Below are 23,414 nucleotides of genomic sequence, written 5' to 3'. Positions count from 1 at the left end.
TGCAAGCTGCGCAGCCTGGTTGAAAAAAAAACAAACAAAAAGAAAACCCAAAAAACAAACAAAAAACCACAAACAACTCCCTAAAACAAAGAAAACAAACAAACAAAACAAAAAGCTCTGTCTTTTGCTAGGAATTAATTGGTTGGTTGTATAGTTTTAAAGCTACATTTGAAGTCTGGGAATGGTAAGGGTGAGCAATGACTTAGAACTCAACATAATGATCACTGACATTAATTGAGCTTTTATTTTGTTCTAGGGGCTACAGTAAGTGCTTTAGTCTATCAACTCAATTCTTCTTACACCCCTGTGAAATAGGTCAGACTCCCATGAGGAAACTGAGGCACAAAGTTTACTTTATTAAGTGACTGAGCTGAGGTGTTTAACTCAGGCAGCCCAATTCCAAAGCCCGAGTGTTTGGCTACCATTGTATGTCCCTTCCAAGGGAAATTTAATTGGTAGTGATGCTTTAAGTACATTTCAGCCCAGCGCTGTATCTTAATGATAGTTTTTAAATGGCTATTACTAAATGGAGAGATAGGGATTTGTAGAAAGTTTGACATTAGATATCCCATAACAGGGAGAGACCCCCCCCCCACCGCCAAGGTTAACTCATACAATAGATTTTTCTTGACAATCTTAAAAATATTTTTTTGATATTTATTTATTTATTTACTTGGCTGCGTTGGGTCTTAGTTGCGGCACGCGGGATCTTCATGTAGCATGCGGGATCTTTCATTGTGGCATGCAGGCTCTTCGTTGTGGCATGTGGGCTTCTCTCTAGTTGTGGCCCTTGCGGGCTCTCTAGTTGTGGCATACGGGCTCCAGAGCGCGCAGGCTCAGTAGTTGCAGCACTCAGGCTCTCTAGTTGTGGCGCATGGGCTCTAGGCCACAGGGGCTCAGTAGTTGCGGTGCACGGGCTTAGTTGCTCTGTGGCATGTGGGATCTCCCCAACCAGGGATCAAACCCGTGTCCCCTGCATTGAAAGGTGGATTCTTAACCACTGGACCACTAGGGAAGTGCCTTAAAAATATTTTTTGTAGGGCTTCCCTGGTGGTGCAGTGGTTGAGAGTCCGCCTGCTGATGCAGGGGACACGGGTTCGTGCCCCGGTCTGGGAAGATCCCACATGCTGTGGAGCAGCTAGGCCCGTGGGCCATGGCTGCTGAGCCTGCGTGTCCAGAGCCTGTGCTCCGCAGCGGGAGAGGCCACAGCGGTGAGAGGCCCGCATACCACAAAAAAAAAAAAAAAAAAAAAAAAATTTTGTAAAAGTTATTTTTTTCCAGAAACAATTAAAGAATGGTAGATGGCAAGTGCTGGTCTTCTTTTATGTACTTACTTGAAATGTTTACTTGTTGTGCCCATCTGGCCCCTAAGAGTAACACCTCAGCAAAGATGTCTCCCCCAGTGAGGCTTACTGTCTGCTTATTTGTTTTGTTATCTTTTGTTTTCTTGTTCTCTTGCTTGTGAGATGAGAATAAGCTTCTAAGGCTATGCTCTCACTTGAAACAATCTGAAGATCGGAGTCACTGATTGTGTTACTACACACCAGAAAGGACATAAACGTAGACCCTACCTTTACTGCAGTTTGAGAAGCTGATTTGCGGGAACAAACGGAAAGACTGGAAAATTGCCTAGCAAGTCTGGGCTTATGTAGCTTACAGCTGGAAAGCTAAGGGGGACTTAACTTGCATGAAGGGATATTAAAAGAAACATGTTCTTGTTTGTTTCCTCAGGATGAATAGAGAAGAATTAGGCTTAAGTTAAAGCAAGCACGATATAGTGTTCTAGGGTAGAGGTAATGAAAAACCTCAGGATTTTACTAATAGTGAGATCTGAAGGAGTTTATTGATTTTTTAAAAATCACAATTGTGTAAGAATAGGCTAGTATATGGGGTAGTTTTAAAGCAATCTGGTGTACCATTAGGAAAACAGATTTAGTGTCCTGGAGCGTCTTTGGAGATTTAACACTATGTATTGTAGCTTGTTTTAATTGTACGTGCTTGAGTTGGGAGCTGTCTAGGCAGTTCTCTACTTAGGGTGATTGTGCTTCTAGACGATGCAGAAAGGCTTCCAGCCAGTTTTACCAGTGTTATTGTGCAATGGCACTTAATGCAAGCAGGGCACAAATGAACTTGCCCCAGCTAGTCTGATTCCTGATGCGAATCAAATAAGGCCCCCTCATCGGCAGCCTCACTTTGTCCCCATGGGCTGCTCTGTGAAACTCTGGACAGGATTAGACCCAGCTCCAGAGCTGCAGCAGCCGAGAGAGTGCAGAGCAGGAGCAAAATAGCAGGGTGCCCGCACAGCTCCTGAGGTGATTTTCTTTTTCTAGTATAAAACCTCCTTGTGTTTTTGTTGTTGTTGCTGTTTTCTGTAACTTAGTGTTATTTATTGTTTTGTACTAAAATGGTTAGTTTATAAATTTCGCTCATGAAATCAAATCAAAGAGGTAAAGATAGAAGGAGAAAAAAATGTGTTTGGCTAGCAGAAGAGACCTCTTTGACCTATAATGTCCTGTGACTTTCAGTGGGACTGATTTCCCAGAGGAGTTGGTAAATTGGCTCTGTGACAGTTCCCATAGAGAAGGTCTAAAAGTGGCAACGACAGTGCCCTTGAAGCAAATATATAGGCTGTCCAGTAAAATACGTTGAAAGGCTGCACTCATTTGATGTGTGAGATCTTGATGTCTTACATGTATGTATTATATTTGATGTATTTATGAAAAGAATTCAGTCTCAGCACTGTATAGTCACACCTCACAACCCAATCTACCCTCCAAATAAAAATATAAACAGATCTCCCAGCAATAATGACTACACTAATAAAAGGATTTTTTTAGCTAGGATAGAAAGACTTGATTGTGTCCATTTTGTACCTTTGGTATTTGCCATTATTCAAGTCACAGCTTTAAAGGTTTGTTTGTTTGTTTGTTTTTACATTGTGAAGAAATAATGAGAGAGCTCAGAACAAGGACAGTTCGGTGCCAGTGAGGATTGATTCACACATAAAGCTCTTGCATGTCAGTAAAGGGCAAGTTGAGAGTGTTCGAGCGCTGCTGACCTGGCAGCTTGGACACTGCAGGACATTAGCTCTTCGTCCAGAGAAACTTACTTGGGAAAATGAGAGTGCTACAACAAACTATTCAGGAGGTTTTCTCAAAAAAAAAAAAAAAAAAAAAAAAAAGAAGAGAAAAGAAAAATCAACAGGGATTCTGTTTCACCCAGAATCTCCTCTAAAGCATTCTGTCCTTACACTTATAGACAGCACTTCATATTTTATGTTGTGATTATTTGTTTTTATTGCCTTTTTTTAATGTCAAAAAGGACTTCTTCAAAGGTAAGAGCCTTGCTTTCATCTTTTTTTTTTGCTTTTCCTGCCTTGCGTTGTACCTGGTACAGAGAGGTGCTCAGAATACTTCTGTTCAATAAATATCTGACTCCCAAAATATCTCTGCAAAAACCTTTCTAAATTCTGTGGTCTTGCAGTATTTTTGTCTGTTTGTTTTACGTTTTTCCTCTATTTGTTTCTATAAAAGTAGGTCAGGTGGACTTTTAGAAGGCAGTAGTAGCTTGGTGGAAACTTGGAATGGAAAAGTAAATAGAATTAAATCTAGACTATTATTATTTTTTTCTTTTTACATACTTTACATTTTAGTTTTTTATTGTGGTAAAAGACACGTAGCACAGAGATGATTATTTTTAGGTTAATTTATAGATGTCTCTGAACCATAGTGTATGCAGTAGGTAATTAAACATGTTCTTCTATGTTTCTGGATTCCTTTAGCATCAGGCCTTTGGTAAGGATTATAATTGCATATTATAATTTTATTTCTATGAGAAAATAGCATCAATTTATATAATTCTGATCTAAGGTTGGTTGGTTGTTTGTTTTCCTCGAGGGATTCTAGCAGTTGACTCTGTGAAAAACTGGGGTTGGAATACTAGGTTCTTACTCTGTGATCTTGGGTAGGTCAGTTAACTTCTCTGAGCCTTGGTTTCTTTATGTTTAAAACAGGGGTAGCAAAACATACCTCACAGGCTGTTGTGAAGACTAAATGACTTACTTTATGAAAGTATTCAACATGTTACCTGAATGTTGGTGGTGGCCAAGAAGTTGTGTGTGTTTGTGTATGTGTGTGTGTGTTTTAATTACTTGTTATTTTTTAACCTAAATAGCAAAGTATAGTATTATAGAATTTTCATGGGAAAAAAGAGCTTATCAATCATTACAGTATTATTAGATATAGCTACTTTGTGTGCTAATAATCATAATGTATATCAGCACTATTGAATACTTAGTATGCATGGAAAGTTGTACTGAATATTATATTTTAATCAGATTTTTTAAAAATATGTGTTGTAATGCAGAGGTGACTATATGCTCTGGGGTTAATTAGAGACTAAAATGAGATTTTTGTTTTATGCCTTGCAGTTCATATTGTAATTTATTTAAACAGAAGGGCGCTCTAAATTGCATTTTAAAGCAGATACCTCTCATGAGACATTTGCACCACTGAGCACTGTGGACTTTTGAAAGTATTTTCAAAACTACTCACAGGAAGATTTGTCTCAGTCATTGAAGAATTCTTGGACAGGACATAATAATTTCTCATCCACTAGAGAAATGATATTATTTTAGAATAATATTTTAAAATGCAGATCCTGTAAAAGATGATAGATGACTATTCTAAAGTGAGATTTATTTCCTTTCTGAGTGTAGACTGGAGTGGTTAGACTTTAAGAGCATGACTGATCAGTGAATCTCATCTATTCAGCAGTTCTATAGTGTTTAGATCCTTGGCATTATTAAAGCAACCATTTACAATTTATTTCTAACAAAGTTCTTACAAGGGTAGTACATGTAATGTGGTTCCAAAGACATGGAAATCATTTCCGAGAGAAGTTTTAGGTTTTAGTGATTTTTCAAACAATTGGGAGCTATCTTTCGGGCATTTCATTGCTCTGCTACTGATTGTACTGTGTGATATCCTGAGAATTCGTTTAGTTTTTATGTTTTTTTGTGTCAAACCCATATTGCTCCTTCTAAAAAATGGAGAAGAGGAAGCCAGAGATAAAATATTTTACCTCATGTGTGACAGTGACAGAGGCAGAACAAGTAGCACTCCAAATCTAATTTCTTGGGTTTCTTTGGTTTTTCAATTTTAATTTTAAAAGAACCAATAGTTTTTTAAAAAGTAATATAATCCTAGCCTATTTTTTCCCAAACATTATTACTTTTCTTCTTTTCTTTAAAAACATATGCCTTACCTTCCCTGACCACCTTATTTAAAATAACACAGTCCCCAATGTTCCCTATCCTTCTGGGCCTCTTTATTTTTCTACATAGCACTATTGCCATCTGACATATTAATGTATTTTTCTTGTTATTATCTGTCTCCTTTATTATAAAAACTGTGCAAGAGTGGGACCATGTATCTGTTTTGTTTACTGTTGTATTCCAGTGCCAAGAATAGCACCTGACACATAGGATGCTGGCAATAAATATTTATTGCATGAATGAAGTCAAAACAAACAAAAGAAAACCTATGCCTTGCTTTTTTGTATGATTGAGTAGTTCTTTTTATGAAAGCATTTGTTTCAAGAACAATTCATCTTAAATATACCTTTAAACATTAGCCATTTCCTTTTCCTGGTATCTGTCTGAATATGTAGTTCTAGTTCGGGAGGTTTTGATTTTTACTTCTCACTTTCCAGATAGCAAATGGCCTTTTTGCAGAAAGTTAGGTTGCTTCCCCACGATTATCAGTGTTGCAGTTTGGGGCAGGAGACCAGCTCTCAAGTCGTCTGTCCTGTGCCTGGTCTCCCAAAATGGTGGGCACCTATGGATTTCTTTTTTTGTTTGCTTACTTGTTTGCTTGTTTCTATCCACCATTTTCCAAAATGAATTTCAGGAGGCCAGCTGTCTCTGAATCCGCAAAGTTCCATACACACTCATCTCTGTTTCTACTCTACTAATCGATCAGTGTTGGGTTAACTAGAGTTCAAGAGTAAAATCGCTTATTATCTCTTTATCCCATTCCTATAGAGAAGTAGTCCATTTCCCCAAACTCCCTTCTTGCTCATGTAATGTTTTCCTTTGATGCTATTTTTTTAGCCGCGTTTCAACTAGTGTCTGTGAAGAGTCAATTCTACATATCCTCTTTACTGTCGATCATTAGAGGGCAGCCACCTAGAACAAAGCAGCGACAATTGAATTGCTGGCTGGGTTCAGCAAGTGAAACTAACTGTGAGGACACTCATCTTTGCCCCGTTGGGTATATTTGGAGTAGATCATTTTAAATGATGGGTCTCCATGGGATAAAGGAAGGCACTTCTCTAACAATGAATTCTACATGATGGGAAACTCTGAGTGTGTGACAAATTAGGTTATTTTTAATTCTTGAAACTTGTCATCAGAGAATTATCAGCCAGGTGGACTTTGGGGCCAGCATGTCAGTTGATAGTTCCCTTTTCCAGACACATTTAAGTTCCATTAATGGATTTTAATTGCACTGACTTTTTCTGCCAAGAGTGGGGATCATGGAAGTTAATAACCTGGTATTAAAAGTCAGTAGAAATCCTTCATTTGGCTTCTGATTGTTTCTCAGTGACAATTCTGCTTTATCCTAGGAGTGATACATTTATCACATTTGAAACATGTTTAGTCAAGTTAAAGAAGCTACTTCTCTAAAGATGTGCTTTGAGATTACTATCTAGTTTTTCATGTAGATTGGGTAGTGTAAATCTCCAAAAATTGCATGAAGATTGAATTCCTAAAATTGAGGCAATTGCCTGTGGATTTGACATGATAAATGTTGCTTGGGGACAACACATTGATTTTCATTATGTAGCTGTAGGACGTAGGCATGCTCTGCATATTCATTTAATGAACTGTTTGTGTTTAAATGATGTCTTTGGGCCCTCCAAGCAAATTATGTGTGATGCTAGATTTTTCATATGAATTTCTTAGAAGAATAGATAAGAATTGTTCCTGAATATCCAAACAAGCTAAGATGGGAATCAAGATTTCATGATTAGGATCTGATTTTGCCCTTGTGGAAGAAAATATATAGGAAGTTTTTTTTTTCCGCTGTAATACTATATTTTTGTTGAGATTGTTGTTGACTAAAGTAAATATTAATTAAAATATTAATTTGTGCAAGGGTACTACATTTGATTAGCAATCATGCAAACATAGTGTTCTTCCTGTTGTTTGCCATGCCTTTGTGTCTTTTATCTCTTTGGTGAACTCCTAGTTATCTTTCAAGTTCCAGGTGGCACATCACCTCCATGAGGTCTTCATCTCTCTGCTAAGCAGAGTTGGTAGCTCTTTCTCAGTGATCCCTTTATTGCTTGGAATTGTCTATTATAAATATAGATATCTATTATATCTATTACAGCCATATCATAATGTATTATAATTATTTTTATGTCTCTTTTTTCCAACAGATAGTGAGGTTTTTTGGGGCAGAGGTGATGCCTTAGTCACTATTTTAATCAGCTCCTTGATTAGGATCCCATATATTGTAGGTTTTTTTGCTGGGAAAGTAAACAGACAAAATTTCCTGTGTCTACCTTTAGTTCACTTGTAATAATCCCTACTTTGGGGCTTGAATTAGAATATGATGGTGTAAATAAAGCCAGTATGTCTGAAAATTTCATATGGATGTGTTAGATATAATAAAGAGACTGATTAAAGATCCACCAAGTTAAACAGATTAAAGATCCACCAAGTTAAACAGTTATACTCTCCACTGCATCAGTAAGTCAATTTAAAAAGATTTTATTATACTTGATTCTGAAAAGGCAGTATCATGAATCCTGCTTTATTAATACCTAAATGTTATATACCTTGTATAGCCATTGGTTGGTTTTGAGAGGTTTTGTATGATGGAAAGGATATTGAAAGAATCAGACTAGAAGGAGATTTTAATCTTCTGTACTTTTCTCTGTAATTTGTAAACTTGCATCCCATACACGTCAATAAAAATAACTACATTTATTAAAACTTCAATATCTTCATTTGTATTTAGAGGGGTAGCAACATAAAATTGAAATCCTGAGAGTTGTGAAGGATGTAAAGTCATCTTTTAATAAACTAAATTGCTCCTTCAAAGAGCCTATAAAACTGAAAAGCGTTCATTATAAATATAATAAAAACTTATGAGTCCCATTTTATTAAAACTACACCCAGGGCTTCCCTGATGGCACAGTGGTTGAGAGTCCACCTGCCGATGCAGGGCACGCGGGTTCGTGCCCCAGTCCGGGAAGATCCCACGTGCTGTGGAGTGGCTGGGCCCGTGAGCCATGGCCGCTGAGCCTGCCTGTCTGGAGTCTGTGCTCCGCAACGGGAGAGGCCACAACAGTGAGAGGCCCGCGTACCGCAAAAAAAAAAAATAAAAAAAAAAAAACTACACCCAGTTTCCTGAAGGCTCTGGATCTTTAGAGGTAAACCAGTGACACTTTATGTCTAGCAACATACATTCTGTGAGATAAGATATCTACTGAAATGAGGTTGGTGGTTTTAACTGGATCCCTAATGGATATCCATTCATGTTAAAAGACTGGAATTTTTACTTCAGCAGAGTTTGCAGTTTCTGATAATAATGCACCCAGACCAGGTTAATGACCGTAGTAAATTACTTACTACTCTATGTTCCTTGAAGAAACAGAACAATAGTGAAAGATAAAGCTTATGTTTCTACTAGTTGATGTGTTACATCATCCTATCATCCTGTAAAATTCTTAGTCAAGTCAAATTATATAGATTAACACTGTCACAGGATATCAACTTTCTAGTGATTACCATTGACCTTTCTTTTTTCCCTTCAGGTACAGTATTGTTTTTAATGTGTTACAGGAGAATCATTCTCTTTTAGTCTTTGGCTGCTTTTCAGTGTTTTTCACTTCTACATATTTCATATTTGGTTCTATTTTGCATATTCCATACACATATTTCCATATTTTTAAATTGATTATAGTTATATTGATGAGGTGTTTTTAAAGCTCAAAAGGAAAAATGATGACAGCTAGCTTGTCCAGTTACTCTTAGCTTTAGAATCAACTAACTTTAAACAGAGATACTTGCATGTTTAAATGAGAGAGTTGAAGTAGTTAAGTTAACATGCATAGGTCGTATTGATTTATTCAGAAAATAAGGCAAGGTTTCTGGTAAATGGTGGCAAACATTTTAAGTGTGTTCATTCCAATTGCTTTCTTGAAACGCATCCCACAAAGAAATAAATTAATTATATGATTGATTCTAAGGGCAGATCTGGAGCCATATTTAGAGGAATTGTCATGTCAGGCCAAACCTTCAGCCAGTTTATGCAGAGTAGAGAGAACATTTTCTTCCTCTTTTTCTTTTTTTTAAAAGATTTATTTATTTTTATTTATTTTTGGCTGCGTTGGGTCTTAGTCGCAGCACGTGGGATCTTCCTTGAGGCATGTGGGATCTTTGGTTGTAGTGCGCAGGCTTCTCTCTAGCTGTAGCCTGTGGGTTTTCTCTCTTTAGTTGAGGTGCGCAAGCTCAGTAGTTGTGGCACACGGGCATAGTTGCCCTGCAGCACATGGGATGTTAGTTCCCTGACCAGGGATCGAACCTGCATCCCCTGCATTGTAAGGCGGATTCCTTACCACTGGCCCACCAGGGAAGTCCCCATTTTCATCTTTTTTAAAAAATGAGTAGAAGGAAAGCCTTGTTTATTCTCCCATTAGTAATTGTGTTCTGGTGTCCTGGAGAACAAGAGAAGAGTACTTGCCCCAAAATGTATTAGAATCCTTGGAGAAAGTTTTGAATTAAATCCTAAATATCCTTAACCTTAACTCATCTATAAACTCTTCATTACTCTGTTTAATGTCATCTGTCTGAATTTCTAAGTTATATTCAGTGTTTTTTCCTTCTTGTTGGTTGCTGTTATTACTGTAAGGCAGATATTTGTCTCCAAATCTCTTCTAATGTGTGAAAATTCCAAAATATGAGAAATCTTCTAATTTGAAAGTAATGATTTGGCAGCAAGATAATTTTTCAGGGGAGCAAAATCATTTTAAACTTTTGAAACTTCAATTTCAGCATTAGGTCAATTTATCATTTGATAGAATGTAACAGTACTAAGTAAGCACATTGAACGCTATCATATGGTGTACTAGTTCTGGTGAGTTTTTAATATGATTATTTTTCTTATTCTTCCAGCTGACACCTCCTTTAAAATTTCTTGGAATTGGGGTTTATATTTGAGAAGTACCGTTTTCATTTTTAACTGATGACATATTTCACTTTGGTTTGTTGAACCCCAATTCCATAATTATTTTTCTCTTTTTTTGTCTTTTTAAAGATGTATGGAGATTTTTTTCATCAGATAATTAATTATATTGCTCTGAGATTTATTTTCCTATAAATGCTTAGTTAATTTACAAAGTAATTGATTGGCTTATTGGAACTTATTGATGGCTACTGTATTTCCTCAACCTTTTCAGTATTCTTCAGGTCATGTTAAAAAAAAAACTCATTATTTTAAGTAGTCTTTACGAATTCTAGAGAATGCATGGAAATTTAGGGTAGCTTTGTTTGTAATAGTGAAAAAGTGGAAGCAGCTCAAGTCATCCTCAATAGGGGCAAAATAAATTGTGAAATACCCACTCAATAAAATACTACACAGCTATGAAAATTAATAAAGCTAGTTTTGTATGTACTGTTAAAGAGAGATGTCTAAGGTATATATTAAGTGAAAATGAGTAAAGTGTAGAATGCAAATAGTTTGAGTGCACTTATGTAAAGCTAAAGCTGTACAGATATGTAAATAACAAACATATATACAGAGAAAAATTTTAAATGATTTCTGAGAAACATTAACAATGGTTACTCGGGGGAAAGAAACTAGGAAAAATGAGAATAATTTGCATTTTCATATTAATTTCCTGTTTTTCTGCACTGCTTTGATTTTTCTTTTTTTTCTTTCTTCTTTAGCCTCTGTTTCTATGCCTTTTTTTTTTTTTTTTCTAATGAGCAGGTTTTATTTTTAATACAGGAAAACTATTTTTAAAAAGTACCCATTTACTTAGGAAACAATGAATAGGAGACTATTCTTTTGGTGTCTTCCATAACCTTTTTGAATGAAAATTATCTTCTAATTTCCGATCATTGTCACGAAAGCTTTAAGAAAAATGCCATGTTGATTTTCATTTGAAACTTCTAGTGTTGAGTAGGTCATTTTATTGAACTCTTTTTTTTTTTCTTAGTTTGCTTTTACAGTTTGATTCTGAAAATGAAGAGTAGAGCTCTGCCTCTGCTTGTAAGGTGTCCCGTGAAAGGTCACTACCCTAAAGCAATTTGTTCTTCAGAATGAACAATGTAATCTTTTACTTCATTCTAAAATATTAATTATCTTGATTAGTTAGTTCTTGTAAGGCCAGAATTAAGCTTGGTTTAAAAAATTAAATTTGATTGAACACTGCAGCATTCTATTCACATTGCCAAACTAAATTTACAGATTTGGAGACAACTCAGACAAACTTTTTTGAGTGGGTTAATTTTAATTTATTTCATATTTTTCTATAATTTCTAAACCTTAAGTTCATAATGTTCTGGAAGGAACATGAATTTTGAAATCATACATATTTGTAAAAAGTACTCATAGGATGGTTAAAATTAAAATAAGCAAGATAACATATGTAAAGTACCCTGAAGAAAGACTTGGCCACATAACAGACCTTCAGTGAAAATAGTTGTATGCATCTACTTTTAGAAACAAAACTTCATTCATGATAAAAATCATATACAGTGTAAAAGGTAGTGTGGCAATTGGTAAAGTGATGCAATTAAAATTTTACACTGATTTTTGACTCTTTACTTTGAATGTATTGACTTCTCTGGCTAGTGTTGCCTCTTATATTCTCCCAGCCTGTCTCACTTTTATTCCTTGTAACTTTATGCTTTGATGAAATTAGTCTTCAAAAGCAATTGATAAAGTCAGCTCAGTTTGTAATGAGTTCACAGAAACTGGCATCACTTGAAACAGAACTGATAAGTTAAAAAAAATGTTTCTAGCCTCTCATTCCATCTTCCAAAGATATTAATGGGATTTAGGTTCCTACTGTCCTTATTACTTTAAATTAGAGAAATGCTGTTAACTCAGCAGATTTAATAAAAATCTTTGTAATTCTATGTAAGTATAAATGGAAGCCAAAAATCTATTACTTGGTAGATCTTTCATACACTTTACAATGTAAGTTTTATGTAGTGCCAATTAATGTTTAAAAACTGACATAGTAAATAACATACCAAACATCAGCAGTTTTTAATTAAAATAATTTATTCATTTTAACAATTCACTAAAATGCATTATTTGAAGCTTATTATACCTACAAAAATCTATTTCTGCATTTGAAATATTACCTCTGAAAATAATAAGTAAAAAATTGTTTTATTGTAGGGGGGGCAGTTTAAGTGTATAGCAAAATAAACTGGAAGTTTAGTGTCTGCATGCTTAAATCTAATTATAAGTTGATACTGACTGGAGCTAGACAGTTATGTTCTGTATCAGTGATTTTGTGATTTAAGGTCGGAAATAATGGTAAATCTCCTGCCTCACAGAGTTGGTGAGAATAATTTGTAAAAGAAATTTCATAAAGGAAATACTGCGTTTTCGGTGTTACTCTTTTATTTAGAAACAAATACTGAGTAATATTTTTATCAACTGCATATGGTTTTATTGGATTGTGAGATAAGAACTATTCATTCCCAAACATTTATTCAGTACTTGGTATTTACTACACATTGTGCCAGCAGTGGGTATAGTGATAAGATGAGGTTCTGGCATTGATAGAGCTCTTTGTTAAAAGGGAGTGGAGCATTAAAAGCAAATAATTATGATATACAGTAACAAATGTGGTTAACAGATGTAGTGGGACAAAGGAGGAATTGATTCTGTTGGGGATCTCAGGAATTCTTCCCAGTGGCTGTGCTTGAAGCATGATAAATAAGAGTGTTAACAGCAAAATGGGATAATGGTGATCATAAGTAGACTGAAATTAGCTAAATATTTACTTCAGTGTTGAACAAATACTAAAGGTAGAAGGAGAACGACAGTCAGTTCATTAGATGTCTACTGAATAGCTACAAGGGCTAAGTCCCTGTGTTAGCCACCGAGGGGCTACAAAGCTGCCAAGGTCCGATGCCTGCTCTAAAGGAGCTCACAGTCTGGCATGTATGTGCAGGAGCTGTGCCCCAGGGCAGGGGTGGAGTGACGGTGCTGTGGGAACTTCCTGCCTTCTGACCAGGCCAGAGCATAACTGCTGAATCCCAAAGAGCAGCTGTGAGTTTGTAAGTAATTCGGCCTCTTGAGAACTGACATGAGAGAGGAGAGAAATTTTAAGAAATTAATAGTATTTTTAAAACATATGTGACATAGTCTTGAAGGCTTAAAGTCAGTTAATGAATAGGGTACGGTTTAAATAATGGGAAGCTGACCCATAGTAAGGCCAAAGTAAGTGTCAAAGTAATAGGAACAAACTGTGCTATCAAAAGGAATCAAAATTATGCTGTCTACAGATACTATTGCTTATCTCATCTAGAATCTCTTAACTAGGTTTACCAGTCAACATATTTACTAAAGAGATTCCCTACTGATCTCTAAGTCATTGCCCATGTAAATGAGTTATTTTCCTAATCTGGCCCCAGCTCTCTAGTCAAGATCTCTGGTTGTTGAGGACTTCCCATGCACAGAACTGTATTAAACACCCCTCTTCTCTTTCATCTCAAATAATCACTCTTGAGAATTCTAAAACCTGGGTGAAATAAAAACTATTTTTTTCTTTAAAAAAGGTTGCAGGTGTGTGCCTCAGGTTTGTTTTTTTTTTTTTTGCGGTACGCGGGCCTCTCACTGTTGTGGCCTCTCCCGCTGTGGAGCACAGGCTCCGGACGCGCAGGCTCAGCGGCCATGGCTCACGGGCCCAGCCGCTCCACCGCATGTGGGATCTTCCCGGACCGGGGCACGAACCCGTGTCCCCTGCATCGGCAGGTGGACTCTCAACCACTGCGCCACCAGGGAAGCCCTTGCTCAAGGTTTTATTCTGTTTTTAAGAACATTTCTAGGTCTTTCATTGCAAATCTCTATCACACTTTTCCACCATTGTACATAAATTTGCTCAATTTTATTTTTACTAGGCCTTTAAATTTGTTGATCTGTTTACTCATTCTTACCTCCCTCATTCCTGGAGTGGGAGAAAGGCACTCAAACTCAGATTGAAAAGCAAAGCTTCCTCCTATGTTCTTCATCTGTCACTCTCTGATTCTTACCAACTTCCTTTTGTAGTTTAATTTCTTCCCTTTAGTCTTGAAACAGGTTAAATCCTTCAAAAAGGAAAAGAAAAAAAAAAAGGAGGAAATTCCTTATACATATTTCCCTGTCGCACTTTTCCTTTTTCTTTCTACCTCCATCTTTAAATAGCTGTTCTCACTCACCATCTCTATGCATTTCCTATTAATACTCCATCCACTGCCCAAACCATCGACTTGACTGCAGGAGAGCTCGCTAAGGCTGACATGGACTTCAGGTTGCCAGACTCAGCCTCTCCTTTTGTACTTGGTCACTGCCCCATCTACCTGGTCAGCCATCCCTTCTTAAATTCCTCCCTTGCCTCATCAGCTACCACTCCCCTTTTCTTACCTCTGTGACTTGTTTTTGGTCTTAGTTGTTTCTTTTCCCTTTATCCTGCTTAAAAATGTGGCTATTCACTTGAGTTCTGTATTTGATCTTTTCTTTTTTATACTTTGCACTCCCTTGGGCTGTCATCCACTTTTCTTTGATTAAACTGCCCAAATGACTCTCAAATCCAGTCCAGATTTCTCCTGAGTTCCAGACTCATAGCTCCATCTGGATGGACCAGGCACTTCAAACTTGGAATGTTCCAACCCTTCACTGATTTATATCTGCTGTTAACTAGAATTGAGACTTCTCTCTTTCAAAACAAACAATTCATGCAATTTTATTAATATGAAATATTTTACATATTAAGTTTTATTGGAGGAAGAAGGGAAGGAATTATGGTTGGTGGCAGTATTCGATTGTTCATTTTGCAGACTAAATACAAAGTTAGGGCACTAGTAAAGCAGGAAATAAAAAGTACAATTTTTTAAAAGAAATTTACCTAGGATATTTTTAAAAGTTGTCCTAGGAAACAAGGAATTTGGTGCAGTTCCTTATACTTACATCATGGTGTAGTGTTTTTACTTTGCAATATTTGTCTTTGGCTTTCAATAATATATCGGGGCATGAGACCTCATGGTATTTTCAAGGCTTAAGGTAATTTGATCATGGTTGAATGGTGTTATGAAAGTTCATTGCTGTATTCTGAATTTGTTGGCTTCTGGGTAAGTCTGAGAGAAAATTACTTCTTCTACTTGGATACATAGTTGATCAGCCAAACTCTAGGTGATACCAGACATGAGGTTGCTCTGTGTAAGTGCAACTTCTATTTGTTCCAGTTGCCTTTTGCCAGCTCTTGATGAACCCAGACTTCTGTGTGGCTCCCTCCCTCCTCTGCCTCTGTCGATAATCCCCCTCACCTCCTTATGCCATGTAGTTCCTAGCTCTAGAAAGAGAACCAAGCTGCCCTCTGTTGCAGAATAAATACATTTATCCTTGAACGGCAGTGGAGAACTAGGGTGATGTGATAGGGTGGGGGGATGTGTACAGAAAGAATGTGAAACGTGAAGTGGCTTTTAAAAAAGGTTTTCTTGCTTAGGTCATAGAAAATCAACTATTTTTTGGCCTGACTTCATTTTCTAAAGGCATTCACTAGCGCTGTGACATGTTTAAGGGTAAGAGATACTGGAATCTCCTTACCTTAAGAAACTGGATTGTGCTACTAACCTAAAACACTTCCAAGTGAGGAAGAAGGAATATACAGTTACTTGCCTTTAGGGTGTTTGTTTTTAAGAGTGCACTACAAGTCAGATCCAGTCAGGGCACTTTGCTTAGAAGTAAAAGTATGCAGGTGGAGTATGTGTGTGTGTGTGTGTGTGTGTGTGTGTGTGTGTGTGTGTGTGTGTGTGTGTGTGTGTGTGTACAGCAGCATTTTACCCTGCTGGAGATTTTAACTGTATTTCTGGAAGTATTGTGTTAGCAAATGTAACTGTGATGTAATGAATGCGTTTTACATGCAGTAATGAAATTTAAATTGCTCTGTGAAGCTAAGTAAAACAGTTACTCTATTTTTGCCTCAGTCTTCTTACCTGCAGTTTAGGGGAGGAATATGGCAAAGAATATTTTTTTAAAAAAGGAATATCATTGAGAATGCAAAATAATACACTGTAAATTATATTAAGTCACTTAACAATATTAAACTGAAAACTTGTAAGCCAGGCTAGCCCTGGAAAAAGTTATGAGCAAGGCAATATGCCTTTGTTGCTTCTCACCCTTACCCGTCTCTATAGTGTTCTCTTATCTCTCATTTCAGGGCTGCTGTGGTCAGTCCATTTCTATTCTTCAAAGCCTGCTCTAAGGAAAAGGGAGTAGCATGATTGATGTTCACTATGTGTCAGCCTTTTTATTAGAAGTTTTACTTGTATTTTCATTTAGTTAACTAAGATGACAGTCAAACTTGTGACACCAGCCCTCCTTCCCCAGCTTCAAATTCTAGTTAGTCAAACTGCCTAGTCAAGTTTGTTATGAAATTTATTTACATCACATGATGATACACACAAATACATATATATGTACCTACCTACCTAGGTAGATTAATAATCCTGTTTTGTGTAAAGAAGTAGTGTTCCCTCAGTGGTAAAGAGTTTAGCTTTTGAAGCCAGACTACTTGAGGAAACCAGGGCTCCGGAGATTGTCACCTGCCCAAGGTCACATATCATTAGTGACATATCTACTAAAAGGATTCAGACCTGCATGTGATTGACTCCAGTACCCATTCTTCCAACTCCTTTCAATCACTGCTCTCTACCCTGCTTTTCTGTTTATTCTATTAGTACATGAAAGAGTGAAATATTTCCTAAAATCCTATATTTCTGTTATGTATGTCACATTTTATGCAAAACAAAAATTATTTTCACTTTTGGTGAGTCTAAAAGTACATTTGATGATAAAGAAGATCTGTAGTTAGAATTTGGTAGTATGGTGATGCTAGATTTAACTTTACACTGGAGCCTGAAGGTCTAGTAGAATCAGAGAAAACCTTGTTTTTTCTTAGATGTTATTGTTTACCTTGAGCATGAAAAATAGAGCAAGTCGTTAGAAAGCTTAGAGGAATAAAAAATAATAACCATCATGCTGCCCTGAAGTAAAAGGAAATGATAAAGCATATACCTACAAGCTCAGTGATCAGTGATTTTAGCTATTGGCCAGACATTTAATTTATGTAAAAAATGGTGTGAGACAATGCTTTAAAACGTGTATCTGCAGACAGTTTTTGTGTCATTATTTATTTTGATATACTGACAACTGGCCACTTTAATTTGCACTTGTAATACAACTGAAATTATCTCATGAACATATATATCAGCACCCCTCGCCCCACACTGGGTTGTCCTGTAAACAAAACCTTATTATACTTGAACAGATATATTAAGGCTAATCTATGATAGCAGTTTGCTTGAATAAGCATTTAGACTGGGAAAGGCATCCTTTCATCTTAAAATGTATAGTGAGTCTTCGCTTCCCACCCCCAAGCCCGTCTCTTCTCCATCACTGGGCTGGGTTGGAGGTGGAGAAATCACCTTAAGCCAAGTCAGTGCAAGATCATAAAAGGTATGAAGAATGGCAATTCTCTGAAACTTCACTGTATTAAAAATGTCATCCTTATTCTCTTACCTTATCTTTGCCCTAGTTCTTTGCTGAAGGATGCCATCATTTCTTCGATATTTGTAGGGTTTAGGGGAATGTGGACCAATACATCTTTCTTCTTCTGATTACTTTCTATACGTGGGTTCTCAGCGATAGGAAAGTTAGAGTCCATGAGTAGAATGTAGAAACGTTAAAGGAAAGCTGTTGAGAAAATATTTCTGCCATATTTATTAAGCAATAGCGTGGTTTTCCTGGTCATTAATGTTGAGCTAATTTCCTTTCTGGCAGGCCCTTGCAGTATTTCATTTTTTTTATTAAAAAGGTGGGCTCTGTGAAAGCATTAATGTCTTACAATAGTTAAAATCGAAGCAGAGGACTCTCAGGTCTCTGGGACCACAGAGGCGGAGTTTCTGCTTTTGAGACAGGTTTCTCTGCTCTTTTTATCCCCCTTGAGATAAGCCTTGATTTTGAGATACGCCTTTAGAGCTTTGATTAGAGAAATGGCCACAATAAAATGTGAATTTTCTCATGTTTTTTCAAGTAGCACACTTGAGTTTATGGTGCATATAGACTACTTACTAGAGCTCTCTCCCCTTTGCTGCTTGAGGGCAATTTTCTCTCCACGGTACTCTTAGTCAGTGTGATTAGGATAGCTGGCAGATGTTTGTAGGAAGCACTACTCTTAATTTTTCTGGTGAAGGACTTCTCACTGGTTTGTACTGGATTCTCTTCAGCGGAACTGTTGATCTCTCTTTTCCATCTTGTGCATACCTGCCCACCCCTCCCCCAGTCAGTGTGTCAAAGTGCTTTGTCAGTAGCATGGTACTATATAAATATAAAGTAAGAATGGTGCTTGAACACGAGAAACTGTTTTGTAAGCTGTCTTCATAGGTCTGGTCTTACTTGAAGTTAACCAGTTGGAATGAGGTTCTTGGCTTAAAAATAGGTTTAAAAATCAGAAATCTTCCTATTAAATGAGTAGCAATTATTCTACAGGATTAAAAACTAAAGTACAAGCTAGTGTGAGTAATGCCCTAAGTCTCCCTCTTTTAGGGGATGCCAGAAATGCCAAGTTTGTCAAGTGGCCACTCTCTGCGCCCTTTCCCATCACTCACACGTGCCTGACTCTCCATTACATCAGGAGGTTGACCCCTAGCTCCTCCCAGGACCAAATAGTTTTTTCCCTTGAGCTACAGGAACCAGCCACTTAAGGCAGATCCTGCTGGTGAGCACCATGAATTGACCTGAAATGTGGAATACCACCTTTATTTGAAGCCTTTATTAAAACAGCAACAGAGAATTTAAGTCACACCCGTAAAACCGAGGCTGACGAGAGCAGCAGAGGGAGAAAGAGTAGTAGAAGCTGGCAGGGGAGGACAAGCACCGGCTGCGACTTGTGTTCTCCAGAGGGACCCTGCCCAGCAGGCCCCAGCCCTTCCTAATGTAGCTTCTCCTTCTCTGACAGGTGTACATCAACCTGGTCTCCTTCATCTCTCACCCCCTTAAAAAATATTTTAATTTTTCCTTTTCAATGCAATATCATCAACATAGAGGTAAACCGTATTCTGACTTGGCAGTATGGTGAACTAGTTAAGACCCCAGACTCTGCCTGCATTTGCTTCCCGGATCTGTAGTTACTGATGAAGTGATTTTGGACAGATGATTTAAGACCTCTGTGCTTCAGTTACTTCTTCTGTAAATAGCCCTTGTGAGCCTTATAAAGAGAGTTGGGTGAGTTAGTATTTGTAAAGCTCTTTAAAACAATATCTGCCATATGATAAGCTGTTTATAAGTGATTGCTATTATCATTGATGATTTAAATATAATCCTGAAAGAAGTCTAAGGCACGCTCTTCTGTCCTATTGAATACAGCATTCAATCACTCATTCAACAAATATTTATTAAGAGCATACTATGTGCTAGGCATGTTAGTCTGTCTCATTCCCAGGAGGCTTCATACTATGAGTATGACCCGAACCCAATTATATTATAGCAGTCTGAATTTCTGTCCCAATACTGCATTTGAAATCTAAGAGTGCAGATGGTTTTTATTCACACTCTTAAAGGTAACGTGCATAATTTGGGCTTGGGTAGTATTGACCTGAATGTCTGGGAGCTCTTGCTAAGCGACAGGATCATATTCAGCTGATCCTAATCGGGAGAGCCTGGTGGCCCTATAGCCACAGGCAGCAAAACTTCCCCCTTTTCTGTGGAGTTACTCTGCTGCCAGAGACTCGCTGATGAGTTAAGGGCTAAGACTCCCTTTAACCAGCAAAGAAAGGACCTAGTTTCCTTGGGACCCACAGGCTGTTGGAAGAGCCCCACCTTGCTCCCCTTCTCCTACTTCATTTTATGTCACACATCACACGTGTGCAGTGGTCTCCAACATTATTGTTTACTTATATTTTTCCCATACTTTTTGAGTCTTTTTTTTTTTCTGTATAAAAGTGTACACATTTAGGGGGAAAATAGAGCCTACTACAAATTCTACTCCCAGAGATAAGTGGACTAATTTATACTCTATTGGGGAGACAAGAAGATACTAAAACTGAAAAAAAGGGTAGAATTACAGAAAATTATAAGGGGAGATTTCCAGAAAACATATGTGGCCTCTTCCCAGTGTTGCCTCGGTCTGACCCTGTCCTTGATACATGAATCCCGGGGGTTCTCAAAGAACTGGGCAGTAAGAACCATTCTTAGGTTATATATTGAAATTGATTTCCTCTTCAACCTGCCTGATAAAAGATGAGATACGGTCCTGGGTGCTTAAAACAATAGAGTGGAATGATACTAGGATATATAGTAGGCAGAAGAGAGGAACAATGAAGGCCTAAGTAGGCATGAGGGAATGAGTAGTCCCATGGTTGTGACTTCAGCTGTGGTGACAGTTGTGTGTCAGAAGCATATACACTGGCATCACTGTGTGATGTTTTCTTTAAAAAAGATACTTGTACCCTTTCTTTGTATCATGGATTCCTTTGGTGGGAATCTTCTATAGCCTATAGACCCCTTCTCAGAAGAAATTTTTTTTTTTTTTTTTGGTATGTGGGCCTCTCACTGTTGTGACCTCTCCCGTTGCAGAGCACAGGCTCCGGACGCACAGGCTCAATGGCCATGGCTTATGGGCCCAGCCGCTCTGCGGCATGTGGGATCTTCCCGGACTGGGGCACGAACCCGTGTCCCCTGCATCGGCAGGCGGACTCTCAATGACTGTGCCACCAGGGAAGCCCAGAATAAATTTTTAAATGAATAAAATATACAGGATTACAAGGGAAACCAGTTATATGTATAGAATACATTTATCAAAAATTTAAAAAATTTGTATGTACTATATATGTGCTTCTTCATAAATGTATTAAATGATGTGATCTAACATTTAGTGTAAAAATGATTATAATTTCAAGGTGGCGTTGAAAGGAAAAAATTACTTCAAGATATGTAGGTGACCAAGTCACAGGAATTGCTAATATGACTGTAGTGGTGGGTTTTTTTTTTTTTTTTTTTTTTTTTGCATACATTCACAGTAGGATGAAATGCTAACTTGGAGGGTGAGGTTAGCAAAAATAAAGATGTATTTTTTTTCTGCCCAGGTTTACAAATATCCCTGAATTCTATGTGTGAACCCCTGGGTCCATGAGCCCCAGGTTGAGAACTCCTGTTTAGAAGCAGCACGGAAGGCAGTACTGCCAGAGTGAGAGGTATTACGTTAGATACTATGAAGACAGTGGAAAATTCTGTTTGTTGATAGGCTTTATGATAAAGGAAACCTGTCCTCCATTTTGGATTTTTTTTTTAAATCAAAGGTGTATGATTTTTTAATAAGATTTTCTTCAAACTTCAGGGCCTTTTCATTTTCCGTATTAGTACCTTGACTTACCTGTAAAATTTATAGAACCCTATGATCTTTTTAACTTAAACATTGAATATGTAATATTGTAATAAGAGATAATTTAGGATTGTATTTTTCTTTTCTCTTAGGATTGTATTTTTCTATTCTGACACACGCAAATATGTGTGTGTGTGTATATATATATATATGTAGTTCTCATTATAGTTTTTAGATTAAAGTGTATTCCCTTACATTTCAAAAAACTAGGCAAGTTAATCACTCATTTCTGTTTGTACTTATGCTATTTAATCTAAAATGTTTAGAACTATTGAAATAAATATTTGAATGAGCAGTCATTGGACAGTAATCCAAAGGGATATGGCAATCAGTTGGCTCTAATTTCCTTGCTATTCTTTTCATTAGGTTATAGAAACTGAAATTTTCTATTCTTGTTCTGACCCCCAAGAATTCACGTAAAGTGAGTTTTCAGTTTCACTAGTTGCTGTTTACTTATATGTTGATTTTAATATATTTTTATGTTTAATTGCTAAGTTCTTTTAGAAATAAATCCTTGGAGGTAATGTGCCAAGAAGCTCTAGATTTTTGAAATTTTGTTGTCACCTTTAGATCTTCATTCCCCCTGCCTCCTGACATCCAGACTGACGTCTCCCGGTTTATTTTATTTCCAGTTGCTAAATGCAATGAACACAGTCAGACATAGTCAGAAGGCAAAGGCCTGTGAGTTATGGGTGATTGCTTTTTTGTATTAACAGTGCCTATGGAGGGTCTCATTAACACGCACAGCATGGGGAATTTTTGCAGCTACCACACAGAGCTCAAAAAACCCAACTGCAAAGCAGACTTGATTGTTTATGCCTCAGTATTTTTATTTGGAGCTTTAAAGGATGTTAACAAAACTTCTTGGGGCAGGTGGAATGCCATATGGCACAGGGACTGGACCACCGCCATAGCTGTAGAGATTTATTGAAGCTTCTCCTTCTAGTGGGAGTGATATGAGTCCTTGGACTGTTTCCATTCACTGATGACATTCATGTACAGATCGGCAATAAAGCTACTTAAAAGAGAACAAACCATCAACCATCTAGAAAGAGACTTCTCGTTTTAATATATACTTATTGTGATAGGGCCTGAAAAAGAGCATCTTTGTTAACACTGTCTTTATTGGATTCAAACCTTTTTTTTTTCACATATTGACACATTTTAAAAATTTTATACAGATACTATTGTGGGGTAATTGGGGTGGTGGTGGGAGATACAGATGTACTGGTTTCCTATATACTAACTAAATACTCCTATATTCAGATTTTATGTCACACACACACACACACACACACATCTATGGATAGTTCTGAATGGTGGCATAGCCATTAAGAGGCAGTGTCTGCGGCCTGCTGGGGTAACACCAAAAGTCACACTGCTCCTTGAGTTCTACCGTTAGCACAGCAACCTTCCTCACCACAGTGTGTTTATACCTTCCTTGAGGCAGGGTGGAAAGAATTGCCTTTGCAGTACTGCTTGCGACAAGTGTGTCTCGTGGTCTCTGTAGTAAGACCAGAAGCTTTGGAGAAGGAGAGGGCGGGGAAGCTTTTTCAGTACTTGAGAGAGTGAATGGATTATATCCTTGTTTAACAGAATTTGGAGAAATTGAATATTTTTACTATGTCACTGACTTCAAATTATTAATACATACTTACTATAGAATACTGTACATAATTCACGTTATGTAATGTAGTTTTCTATAAATGGAGGCTATCATTTTATGTGGAAATTGACAC

The 23,414-nt window shown here is 37.3% G+C and overlaps 1 protein-coding gene across 1 annotated transcript in view; it reads left to right on the top strand.

The window, feature by feature from the left end:
- The window catches only part of IMMP2L (inner mitochondrial membrane peptidase subunit 2), a 901,323-nt gene that overhangs the window by 350,484 nt on the left and 527,425 nt on the right, over positions 1–23,414 (top strand). The gene's annotated exons all lie outside the window — the stretch shown is intronic.

The sequence above is a fragment of the Mesoplodon densirostris genome, chromosome 9 (genome assembly GCF_025265405.1).
Source record: "Mesoplodon densirostris isolate mMesDen1 chromosome 9, mMesDen1 primary haplotype, whole genome shotgun sequence".
In the NCBI taxonomy this organism is placed as follows: Eukaryota; Metazoa; Chordata; class Mammalia; order Artiodactyla; family Ziphiidae; genus Mesoplodon; species Mesoplodon densirostris.
Note: the sequence above shows the minus strand (reverse complement) of the source record. Positions and strands in the feature narration are given on the sequence as shown.